Genomic DNA, 12,822 nt, shown 5'->3' with positions numbered 1-12,822 from the left:
GTTTGGACTGAATAAACATAGACAGTGTTAAGTTTCAGATTGTTCCTTGCCGGAGTGAAAGGCCAAGTGTATGGTGAAAGCCCAGATCCGCAGGCAGCGCTGGGCTTACGCCACCACTTCTTCTCCCCCCCTCCCGCCGGTTGCTAAGTCTGGCCGCAGCTACCAGGAACGGGAGGGCGGGGGCGATGGTGACCTCACTCGCTCCCGGTGTCAGCCTTTGCCGGGCGGCGGGGGGGCCGCTGGGCCAGGAACATGAGTAGGAAGCCGGGCGCCCTTCTCTGTGACCTCGGGGGGGGCGGGGGTTAGGTAGCGTTAGGACTCAGGCTCCCCACCCCAGCCACGGGGCAGGAAAGGCAGGCGCCCACCCCAGCCCCTCCCGAAAGTGTTAGTAGCGCGGGGCAGAACGTATCCGAAACTCAGGGACCGACATTTTGTAAAGCATTTGGGGTTCCAGCTTTTTACGCGATAAAGGGCCCTGCTTCTGAACACCCGCCCTCTGAAAGCAAGGTCTCGTGTTAGGCACCCGTCCCAAAATCACCAGTTGCTTTTGAAAACATAGGCAAAGACGCCTTCTGCTCTGCCTGCATGGACGTTGGAGTGAGCTAGGCAAAATTAGCATGTACATGTTCCCACCCAACCAATAACCCGCTTGTTCTTTTACTTTCATGTCCCAAAGTACGGAGTAGGTGTAGGTTGATTAAAATCCATGAAATTTTGTAATGCTGTGTTTAAGACCTCAGCCCACTTTCTGTAAAAAAGGGTATTTGCTCTGATGCTGCTATCTTTCCCCAGTGTATCAGTTGTTCCTCCGCAGACATGGTTGCATTTCATAGATTCATAGATTCCAAAAACAGAAGATACCTGTGATAATCTAATCTGACCTCCTGTATAACAGGCCATCGAATTTACCCCCAAATAATTCCTTTTGAACTACAGCATATCTTTAAAAAAATCTATTTCAATGCTGTTACGTGTATCAGCACAATTAGAACCATTAAAAAGTGTTGCCATTTGCTACCTGCAGTGTGTGTGATGTTCCTTATTCTTAGAATGTAAACAATGGAGGAAAATTTTACTACCACACCTGGGTTTGTTGGGTTTTTTTTAAGAAAAACACCCACTGTGCAGTAGATAGGGCTTGATCCTCTAGAGACATATAAGTAACTTTACTCAGATGAGAGAGACCATTGAGGTTTACACATGTAACTTTACATGTCTATAAAAAATTGCTCTGGGCTTCTTTGAGATGCTTGATAAATGTAAAATATTATTACTGTTTGTTGTTTTAGCAACCTAAAATTAGGCAGACCTGGGTTTTTGGGTGAAGAAGACTGCAATAAGGTGTCTTTTTAAGATTATTTTTATAAATTTATTGATAACCATTATGCTTGGCTCCATACAAAACACACTGTAAATTCCTTCGTCTTACACTTTAACTTGGACAGACAATAGTTCGAATGAAAACAGTTCAGAAGAATATTCTGCTGAATGGTCAAAGACTAGAAGGTCTAATTAAAGATGAAGAACATGTTCAATTTTGTAGATGGATTATTGTTGAAACTAAGGCTTCCTAGAAGTGCTTGAAGCCGTGAAGCATTTCACTGCTAAAACAAATGCCTCTAGCAGGGCCAGTTTGTATGTATGAATACTTAACAATACAAAATGATGCATGCAAATTGAGGACCTGATCGTCTCAACACTTATTGTACTACCAAGTATTGTGCTTTCTACAACCTAGCTGAAGTCACAGTTGAAAGTCTCATTGGTACTGTGGCAGGATCAGGTTCTTATTTTGAATAGCATATTTCTACAAACCATATGCCCTCAAAGTGCTATACATTATTAAATTCTACAGTTACAAAGATAAGTGACAGCAGAAGGATGAATACATTAAGAGGTAAAAAGGGAGAAAAAAAGGAGGTTGAAGTTGAGATCTGAACAATATTTTAATTCCATTTTTGCTAGCACTTTTTACTTAGTGCATTGCCTTATTATTTAAATGTCAACAATGGAAAATTAGCTACTGCTACATACATTGTGGTACTGTCAAGTTTAATGACATTTTAAAAGCCTGGTAGAGGTGACAGAACCCAGTGTGAATCTCTTTTTCTGCCTTCTCAAAATTTCAGACATTACATATCTTCCTCCTAATATTGAACAAACTGTCAACATGCTGAATTGATGGTAGTAATCCCAAATCCCATTTGATATGGGTAAGCAGGGGAAAAGGAAGATATAAATGACAGCTATGACAGGCAATAGTATACATAAATGACATACTATTACGGTATACAATATCATAGGAATCACAAATACATTCAGCAAAATATCCTGGCTTTTAATCTTACATGTCAAGAAAGTGAGACCATCCATTTAATTAAAATCCTGTTTTATTAATAAGCTGATAATTAACTCACTAGTTTCACTAAATTCTATGTACCGTTCAGCTATGTTGAGTCTTGGCATTTTTATAGTACCTAACAACTAGTGTGTCAAAATGGTCTTAGAATTACTGAGCCATATCCTACTGTTGTTTAGGTGTTCCCACACAAGAGCTAGAACAGAGGTGGGCAAACTGCAGCCCGCGGGCCACATACGGCCTGGAGGACCGTCCTGCCCAGCCCTTGAGCTCCCATCCGGGGAGGATAGCCCCCGGCCCCTCCCCTGCTGTCCCCCTCCCCCGCAGCCTCAGCGCGCCGTGCCGCCAGCGCTCTGGGCGGCAGGGCTGCGAGCTTCTGCTGGGCAGTGCGGCTCTAGCCTGTGCGGCCGCATGGCTGGCTCTGGCCAGTCGGTGCGGTTGCCAGTCCTGGTGGTCTGAGCAGCATGATAAGGGGGCAGGGAGCAGGGAGGTCCTGGGGGGCAGTCAGGGGACAGGGAGAAGGGGGCGGTTGGATAGGTGTGGGAGTCCCAGGAGGCCTGTCAGGGGGCGGGGGTGTGGATAGGGGGCGGGGCAGTCAGGGGACAGGGAGCAGGGGGGGTTGGATAGGGGGTGGGGTCCTGGGGGGGCAGTTAGGAGCGGTGGGGTCCCAGGAGGAGGCGTTCAGGGGACAGGGAGCAGGGGGGGTTGGATGGGGCGGAGGTTCTGGGTGGGGCGGTCAGGGGACGGGGAGGTGGGGGGGGGTTGGATAGGGGGTGGGGTTCCAGGGGAGCGGTTAGGGTCGGGGGTTCTTGGGAGGGGGCGGTCAGGGGGCAAGGAGCGGGGGGGTTTGGATGGGTCGAGGGTTCTGAGGGGGGCAGTCAGGGGGAGGGGGCGGATAGGGCACGGGGGCCAGGCTGTTTGGGGAGGCACAGCCTTCCCTACCCGGCTCTCCATACAGTTTTGGAACCCCAATGTGGCCCTCAGGCCAAAAAGTTTGCCCACCCCTGAGCTAGAACACTGTGCAAGGATCTTCTTACAAAGTTTCTCCTGAATAGTTCCATTTGAGAGGGCACTGGAACTAGGAAGGGGATTGACCCACTGTCAAGGCTGATTCCTCACTCTGGCACTTCGAGTGCAGAAGGTGGGTGCCCGCAAGGATTCTAAAAATTAATACTGACCACTCTAGGCTTGTATTAAACTCTTAAGGTTATAGCTTCTCTTTGACCTTGGATGGGTAGATGCTGCCACCGCTCAAGTGCAACCTCCCCCGCTTTTTTGGAACCCAGGAAGGCGCACTTGGGAATTCCTTCCTGTGGGGTACCCTCAAGCCCTTTCACACACACCCCTCCTGGGGAAGAGCTGAGAAAGAAAGCAAAGGAAATCAGCTGTTGCCACCAGCTAATGAAACAACATATGCACAAACCTCTTAGGACACAAAAACCCAATCCTGTTCTTAAAAAAGGTAAATTTTATTAAAAACAAAAAGAAAATACATTTGGAACTTAAGCTACTGCTAGATTTAAAAAGAGCAAATATAATAATTAAGCATCAAGAATGGCTTTCTGGAGGTCCAGCTTAAAGGTTACAAGTGAAATAAAAGCACTTGGGTTAGCACAGAGAGAAGTCCACAAGCCATAAAGAAATAAACCTAATCGTGTCTTCCTAGACATTTCCTGATCTACTTACATATCTGGGGTTTTTAAAGGAGTAGTTTCTAGGTATGAGCTGATTGTTTTTCATACCTGGCTTAATGTTTTTTACAGCATAGTTCCAGCCCCATCCCTGCTCTGTCCCCTCTCTCTGGAGAACAACAACAGACAGACAAAAGGGGAGTCTTGTTTCAATTTTAAAAAGTTCTAGCCCTCCCATTGGCTCTTTTGCCAGGTGCTCACTCACTTCCTTTTTCCTATGCATTCAGTCAGACTTTTTAACCCTTTACAGGTAAAGCAAGTAGAGAACAGCTATCAACAGGGATTTTATAGCTAACTGTCTGGCTGGGTGTCCATAAAAGGGAACTACCCCTCCCCCCCCACACACACTTCATTTATCACACCCACAAAACCCATAGATGCTCCAAGATTCACACAGATTTTGGGACATTTCCAAAGACCCAGAGCATACATGCAGCAGCCCAAGGCCTGTATCCTGCTCTTTAACCTCTCCCATTGCAGCACATACTGATATACAACCCCTAACTTGAGGCTTCACAGAAATCTACACTGGAGCAATGGGTTTGTGTTTTAATATAGGGGGATTTACTTTTATCTAGCAGTAGCTGCTACATGAATTGATGCTTGGAAATCCATCAGGATTTGAGAGAAGCATGCCACAGAATGCAGCTATTCCTCAACTAAGTATACAGGATGGAAAATGCAGCAGAATCACTGCTCACACGCACTCCCACTGAAGATTTGAGGGATTTTCTCGCACATTGTTTTTAGCTTCCCAGCAGAGGGTAGTATGTACCCCAAAGTTTTGATTTTATACTACTTACTTGCAACACACCTAAAATCTGGAATCTCTAATGCTCTCAGTCTTTCTTCCAGAGGGGTAGCTTCAAGAACATCAGAAATTCAGGATCTGAAATTTGATGCTACAATATTTCAGCCATTTTTTTCATAGCGCTGACAATTTTTTCTGTATAAATTACATGACTTGTGGGATAGCCTGGGATATACTGGGATGTTTCTTATCTAAGTTTTGCTAAATTTTAGATGGTGATTCTTTAAATATAGATTCCAGGTTGTATTCATATTATTACCATAAGGATTCCATACAACTGATTAACCCTAAACACTGAAACATATTAGGTATCAGAAAATTGATGCAGTACTTCCGAAAGAATTGGTGCTTTGTATCTTATCACTGTTTAATATTAACATTGGTTTCAAAAGCTTTTATTTCAATCCAAACTCGATCCTCTTCAAAAGGCCTCAAAAAATAAAGAACCATGCTGACTGAAATTGAGGTGTTTGGAAGCAAAAATGGAAAGTATTGTACCAAAACTACTGGCCCTTTTTATACTGTCATTTTAAAACTGAGTAAATAAATATAAAAAACTACATTCAAATTCGGACTTGAATCAGCAAACTGGTTTTTACCTTACTCCCTTACATCTAAGGATTCAAACTCAGTGCAGGGAAGTTACATGCTCATCATAGTCATAAGAGTGTTTCAGTGCAGTTTCTAAGAATGAGGTGTCTGCATCACAACTGTCATCTTTATTGGCAATTTCAGCAGAGAGGGCAAGCAATAAATGAACATGGAAATGGAATTATCCTCTCTCAACTAGAAGTGCTGTCTAAGTCAAGTTTCAGGAGCGTCATATGGAAAAAAATGCATACTTCAGCCTGTGCTGAAGACAAATAGAGGACTTTGGTTTTCAGGGCTGACCCTCCGTTACCTTTCAGAAGCACTTATTTCACAACAATGTTAAAAATATACTGGACAAAATATAGTGCTCTGTGAATGATTTTCTTAAAAGGTGTTGAGTTTCTGTACGTATAAACACAATCTCTGTTAAGGTAAAAATGAAAAACATAATAAGAGTTCGCAAACTATTGCTACTTATATATTTTGTAATATTATAGTCACTTTTCAAGGTGTTCTGTCCTGCTTTTCCCATACGCTCTCTAAAAAGGCAGTTTTTAGGGAAACTACATTTTTGACCAGACTAAGATTCCTATACCTAACACATAAACTACTACTGGCATGATTAAAATGTTCTCATTATGAAGATTCTGAATAAAGGCTCCATATAAAAACTAGCATAGGAACATCTTTATTTTTCTTTACTTAATGATGTCTATTTAGGGCTTTTCTACACAGGGAAATGGATCGGACTAGCTTCTTGTATGGATGCTTGTGTCCCAGAATAAGAGTGCTTTTTCTGATTTAAATTAATCCACTTTGGAAGTGGATTAAGCTAAAGTGTAAAAAGGCACTCTTATTCCAGAATAAGAGTGTCCACATGGGAGTTATTCTGGACTAGCTATAGCACTTCAGATTCACATCCTACCTTCTTCTGGAATAACTTCCCTGTGTAGGCAAGTCCTTTAATACTTTCTCCCATCCCTTCAAATCGTGACATAATAAAGAAAACAATCTGTAAAGAGGTTTGTCAGGACATTTACAAGTCATGCTGTTTATGCACTGATGTTTTCACATCATTATTTCAAACTGTCATAAATATAAAGGGAAGGGTAACAACCTTTATGTATGCAGTAATATAAAATCCCTCTTGGCCAGAGGTACAGAATCCCTTTATCTGTTAGGGGTTAATCAGTTCAATTAACCTCGTTGGCACCTGACCAGAAGGACCAATGGAGAAAGAAGATACTTTCAAATCTGGGGGGGAGAGAAGGCTTTGTTTTTATGCTCTGTGTGTGTTCTCTCCGAGACAAAGAGAGAGACCAAGCAAGTAATCCAGCTCCTACTGAATGATACATCTAAATTACAGGAATAGTAAGTAAGAGCAAGGAAATGTGTTAGAGTATCTTTTGTTTTAGCTTGTGAATTTTCCCTATGGGTAGAGGGAGGTTTATCCCTGTTTTTTTGTAACTTTAAAGTTTTGCCGAGAGGGGAATCATCTATGTTTTGAATCTGATTACCCTGTAAAATTACCTTCCATCCTGATTTTACAGAGGTGCTTCTTTTACCTTTTTTTTATAATAAAGTTCTGTTTTTTTTAAGAATCTGATTGGGTTTAGTGTCCTAAAAGCCCAAGGATTTGGTCTGTGCTCACCTGTACCAATTGGTGAGGATATTATTCTCAAGCCTCCCCAGGAAAGGGGGTGAAGGGGCTTGGGGGGGAATATTTTGGGGAACAGGAACTCCGAGTGGTTCTTTTCTTTGAACCTTTGTCTAACTCACTTGGTGGTGGCAGCGAATACCATCCAAGGACAAGAAGGGATTTGTGCCTTGGGGAAGTTTTAACCTAAGCTGGTAGAAATAAGATTAGGGGGTCTTTCATGTGGATCCCCACATCTGTACCCCAGAGTACCCCTGACACAAACATACATTACAATTGCTGGATTTTGAATCCACATTTTTGGAAGAAGACATTCCGGCTGGAGGCAGTATGGGTTTTGAAAATGTGAAGTGGATAGGTGTTTTTTTTGAAAAGTGTTAAAAAATGCAAGAGGGATGAAGATGCGAGGAATTTTTGGCATGGTGTGATCAGCTATATCAACAATGATGGGTCTTGATTTGTCAGAGATCAGATGAGATTTTCCACATTTCTTTTGTCTGAGAAAAATTGCTCTCTGATGAGGAAGATCTGTGCAACTCAAGGTTGCCTGGTATGGGAGATTTTATGTAAAATGTTTACATGGGGGGGATGTGCACTACGTTGTGTGGTCCATGTAAGATGGGCAACTAGATCTGTGCTTCTGCAGATCCAGTAGCCTGGAATCCTGCAGAGCTGATACAGACGTGTAGTGGCTACTTCTGAAGCCAGAGTCTAGAAACAGCAACTGCAGAGGAGCTACCCATATGTGAAAATGACTCAATTTCATCTATGTCTTTGAGTAGAGATGATTAATTTGCAGCAGCACTTTTAAAATACCCATACCCATTCTTCACAGAGTCAAGTAGCTCTGTAGTAAAAATGATGTAACCAGGATATTTGACATGTCCATGTCCTAGTACAGGATGACCAGCTATAAGCAAGGAACAATGTAGCCAAGATATTTTAACAAATCATAGAAGCAATTGTTATGTGACTCTTATTCTCCTTAGATGACATGGCATAGGGGTTTCAAATATGTTTCACACACACATATTCCTTGTTTAATGATATTTTAAACCCGTTTTTCCTGAATGCAGAAATTAGTGTAATCTGCAAGAGAAGCTCTCAGAAGAAAATTACTTCATCGGATTATTGTTCCTTCAGGGGATCACAGAATCATAGAATATCAGGGTTGGAAGGGACCTCAGGAGGTCATCTAGTCCAACCCCCTGCTCAAAGCAGGATCAATCCCCAACTAAATCATCCCAGCCAGGGTTTTGTCAAGCCTGACCTTAAAAACTTCTAAGGAAGGAGATTCCACCACCTCCCGAGGTAACGCATTCCAGTGTTTCACCACCCTCCTTGTGAAAAAGTTTTTCCTAATATCCGACCTAAACCTCCCCCTCTGCAACTTGAGACCATAACTCCTCGTTCTGTCATCTGGTACCACTGAGAACAGTCTAGATCCATCCTCTTTGGAACCCCCTTTCAGGTAGTTGAAAGCAGCTATCAAATCCCCCCTCATTATTTTCTTCCGCAGACTAAATAATCCCAGTTCCCTCAGCCTCTCCTCATAAGTCATAAATCATGTGTACTTCTCCATCTATTCTGAGGAGAACCCTTGCTTCCATTCACTTAGGGCAGGTCTTAGTTTTTCTAGAGGTGTACAAGAGATAATTAAAATAGTTTGTGGAACCTGAACTCAGACAAATAGGATGGTGCATCTGTACACCCTTGGAGCTTGCAAACTAACTCTACTGGACGTTTGAGAGAAGTTATGAACTCTACTAAGAGCTCAGGTAATTTGTATTATCCAAAATTAACCATCTCGAAAAAACTTCCAGTACATTCTGCACCACATCATGCCTCCTATATTCTCACATTGATGAGACCATACATACCCAGATCTCTTTTCTTACGAGCACGAATTCCCTTACACCATGGCAGGGTCTTGCAGAGAGACTTCTCTGCACAATCTGAAGTCTGGGCCTGAGAAGGGGGTGGAGACTTTTAGTTGAAAGGCACTCTGCCAGAAAATACAACATAAGAACCAAAAGTTTGCCACCTTGTTTAACACCATTTGTACAGCCACTAAAAATGGCTTCAGTTTTAGAGATTTTAAAACACACTGCAAATTGCAGGCCAAAAATGGTTTTAATCCTGCATAAAACTATATTGATACCCAGGGAGTAAAATACTTTATAAAAGCAATTGCAAAGTCTCTTAGCCCTGGTCTACACTAGGACTTTAGGTCGAATTTAGCAGCGTTAAATCGATGTAAACCTGCACCCGTCCACACAATGAAGCCCTTTATTTCGACTTAAAGGGCTCTTAAAATCGATTTCCTTACTCCACCCCTGACAAGTGGATTAGTGCTTAAATCGACGTTGCCGGCTCGAATTTGGGGTACTGTGGACACAATTCGATGGTATTGGCCTCCGGGAGCTATCCCAGAGTGCTCCATTATGACCGCTCTGGACAGCACTCTCAACTCAGATGCACTGGCCAGGTAGACAGGAAAAGAACCGCGAACTTTTGAATCTCATTTCCTGTTTGGCCAGCGTGGCAAGCTGCAGGTGACCATGCAGAGCTCATCAGCACAGGTGACCATGATGGAGTCCCAGAATCGCAAAAGAGCTCCAGCATCGACCGAACGGGAGGTACGGGATCTGATCGCTGTTTGGGGAGAGGAATCCGTGCTATCAGAACTCCGTTCCAGTTTTCGAAATGCCAAAACCTTTGTCAAAATCTCCCAGGGCATGAAGGACAGAGGCCATAACAGGTACCCGAAGCAGTGCCGCGTGAAACTGAAGGAGCTGAGGCAAGCCTACCAGAAAACCAGAGAAGCGAACAGCCGCTCTGGGTCAGAGCCCTAAACATGCCGCTTCTATGATGAGCTGCATGCCATTTTAGGGGGTTCAGCCACCACTACCCCAGCCGTGTTGTTTGACTCCTTCAATGGAGATGGAGGCAATACGGAAGCAGGTTTTGGGGACGAAGAAGATGAGGAGGAGGAGGAGGTTGTAGATAGCTCACAGCAAGCAAGCGGAGAAACCGGTTTTCCCGACAGCCAGGAACTGTTTCTCACCCTAGACCTGGAGCCAGTACCCCCCGAACCCACCCAAGGCTGCCTCCTGGACCCAGCAGGCGGAGAAGGGACCTCTGGTGAGTGTACCTTTTAAAATACTATACATGGTTTAAAAGCAAGCATGTGAAAGGATTACTTTGCCCTGGCATTTGCGGTTCTCCTAGATGTAGTCCTAAAGCCTTTGCAAAAGGTTTCTGGGGAGGGCAGCCTTATTGAGTCCTTCATGGTAGGACACTTTACCACTCCAGGCCAGTAACACGTACTCGGGAATCATTGTAGAACAAAGCATTGCAGTGTATGTTTGCTGGCATTCAAACAACATCCGTTCTTTATCTCTCTGTGTTATCCTCAGGAGAGTGAGATATAATTCATGGTCACCTGGTTGAAATAGAGTGCTTTTCTTCAGGGGACACTCAGAGGAGCCCATTCCTGCTGGGCTGTTTGCCTGTGGCTAAACAGAAATGTTCCCCGCTGTTAGCCACAGGGAGGGGGGAAGGTTGAGGGGGTAGTCACGCGGTGGGAGGAGGCAAAATGCGACCTTGTAACGAAAGCACATGTGCTATGTATATAATGTTAACAGCAAGGTTTACCCTGAAAGAGTGTAGCCACTGTTTTATAAAATGTGTCTTTTTAAATACCGCTGTCCCTTTTTTTTTCTCCACCAGCTGAATGTGTTTCAATGATCACAGGATCTTCTCCTTCCCAGAGGCTAGTGAAGCTTAGAAAGAAAAAAAAACGCACTTGCGATGAAATGTTCTCCGAGCTCATGCTGTCCTCCCACACTGACAGAGCACAGACGAATGCGTGGAGGCAAATAATGTCAGAGTGCAGGAAAGCACAAAATGACCGGGAGGAGAGGTGGCGGGCTGAAGAGAGTAAGTGGCGGGCTGAAGAGAGTAAGTGGCAGGCTGAAGACAGGGCTGAAGCTCAAATGTGGCGGCAGCGTGATGAGAGGAGGCAGGATTCAATGCTGAGGCTGCTGCAGGACCAAACCAGTATGCTCCACTGTATGGTTGAGCTGCAGCAAAGGCAGCTGGAGCACAGACTGCCACTGCTGCCCCTCTGTAACCAACTGCCCTCCTCCCCAAGTTCCATAGCCTCCACACCCAGATGCCCAAGAACGCGGTGGGGGGGCCTCCGGCCAACCAGCCACTCCACCACAGAGGATTGCCCAAAAAAAAGAAGGCTGTCATTCAATAAATTTTAAAGTTGTAAACTTTTAAAGTGCTGTGCGGCATTTTCCTTCCCTCCTCCACCACCCATCCTGGGCTACCTTGGTAGTCATCCCCCTATTTGTGTGATGAATGAATAAAGAATGCATGAATGTGAAGCAACAATGACTTTATTGCCTCTGCAAGCGGTGATTGAAGGGAGGAGGGGCGGGTGGTTAGCTTACAGGGAAGTAGAGTGAACCCAGGGGCGGGGGGTTTCATCAAGGAGAAACAAACAGAACTTTCACACCGTAGCCTGGCCAGTCATGAAACTGGTTTTCAAAGCTTCTCTGATGCGTACCGCGCCCTCCTGTGCTCTTCTAACCGCCCTGGTGTCTGGCTGCGCGTAACCAGCAGCCAGGCGATTTGCCTCAACCTCCCACCCCGCCATAAACGTCTCCCCCTTACTCTCACAGATATTGTGGAGCACACAGCAAGCAGTAATAACAGTGGGAATATTGGTTTCGCTGAGGTCTAAGCGAGTCAGTAAACTGCGCCAGCGCGCCTTTAAACGTCCAAATGCACATTCTACCACCATTCTGCACTTGCTCAGCCTGTAGTTGAACAGCTCCTGACTACTGTCCAGGCTGCCTGTGTACGGCTTCATGAGCCAGGGCATTAAGGGGTAGGCTGGGTCCCCAAGGATACATATAGGCATTTCAACATCCCCAACAGTTATTTTCTGGTCTGGGAAGAAAGTCCCTTCCTGCAGCTTTTGAAACAGACCAGAGTTCCTGAAGATGCGAGCGTCATGCACCTTTCCCGGCCATCCCACGTTGATGTTGGTGAAACGTCCCTTGTGATCCACCAGAGCTTGCAGCACTATCGAAAAGTACCCCTTGTAGTTTATGTACTCGGCGGCTTTGTGCTCCGGTGCCAAGATAGGGATATGGGTTCCGTCTATAGCCCCACCACAGTTAGGGAATCCCATTGCAGCAAAGCCATCCACTATGACCTGCACATTTCCCAGGGTCACTACCCTTGATATCAGCAGATCTTTGATTGCGTGGGCTACTTGCATCACAGCAGCCCCCACAGTAGATTTGCCCACTCCAAATTGATTCCCAACTGACCGGTAGCTGTCTGGCGTTGCAAGCTTCCACAGGGCTATCGCCACTCGCTTCTCAACTGTGAGGGCTGCTCTCATCTTGGTATTCATGCGCCTCAGGGCAGGGGAAAGCAAGTCACAAAGTTCCATGAAAGTGCCCTTACGCATGCGAAAGTTTCGCAGCCACTGGGAATCGTCCCAGACCTGCAACACTATGCGGTCCCACCAGTCTGTGCTTGTTTCCCGAGCCCAGAATTGGCGTTCCACAGCATGAACCTGCCCCATTAGCACCATGATGCATGCATTGGCAGGGCCCATGCTTTCAGAGAAATCTGTGTCCATGTCCTGATCACTCACGTGACTGTGCTGACGTCGCCTCCTCGCCCG

This window comes from Lepidochelys olivacea (genome assembly GCF_965140295.1).
Source record: "Lepidochelys olivacea isolate rLepOli2 genome assembly, chromosome: 7".
Classification (NCBI taxonomy): Eukaryota; Metazoa; Chordata; order Testudines; family Cheloniidae; genus Lepidochelys; species Lepidochelys olivacea.
Note: the sequence above shows the minus strand (reverse complement) of the source record.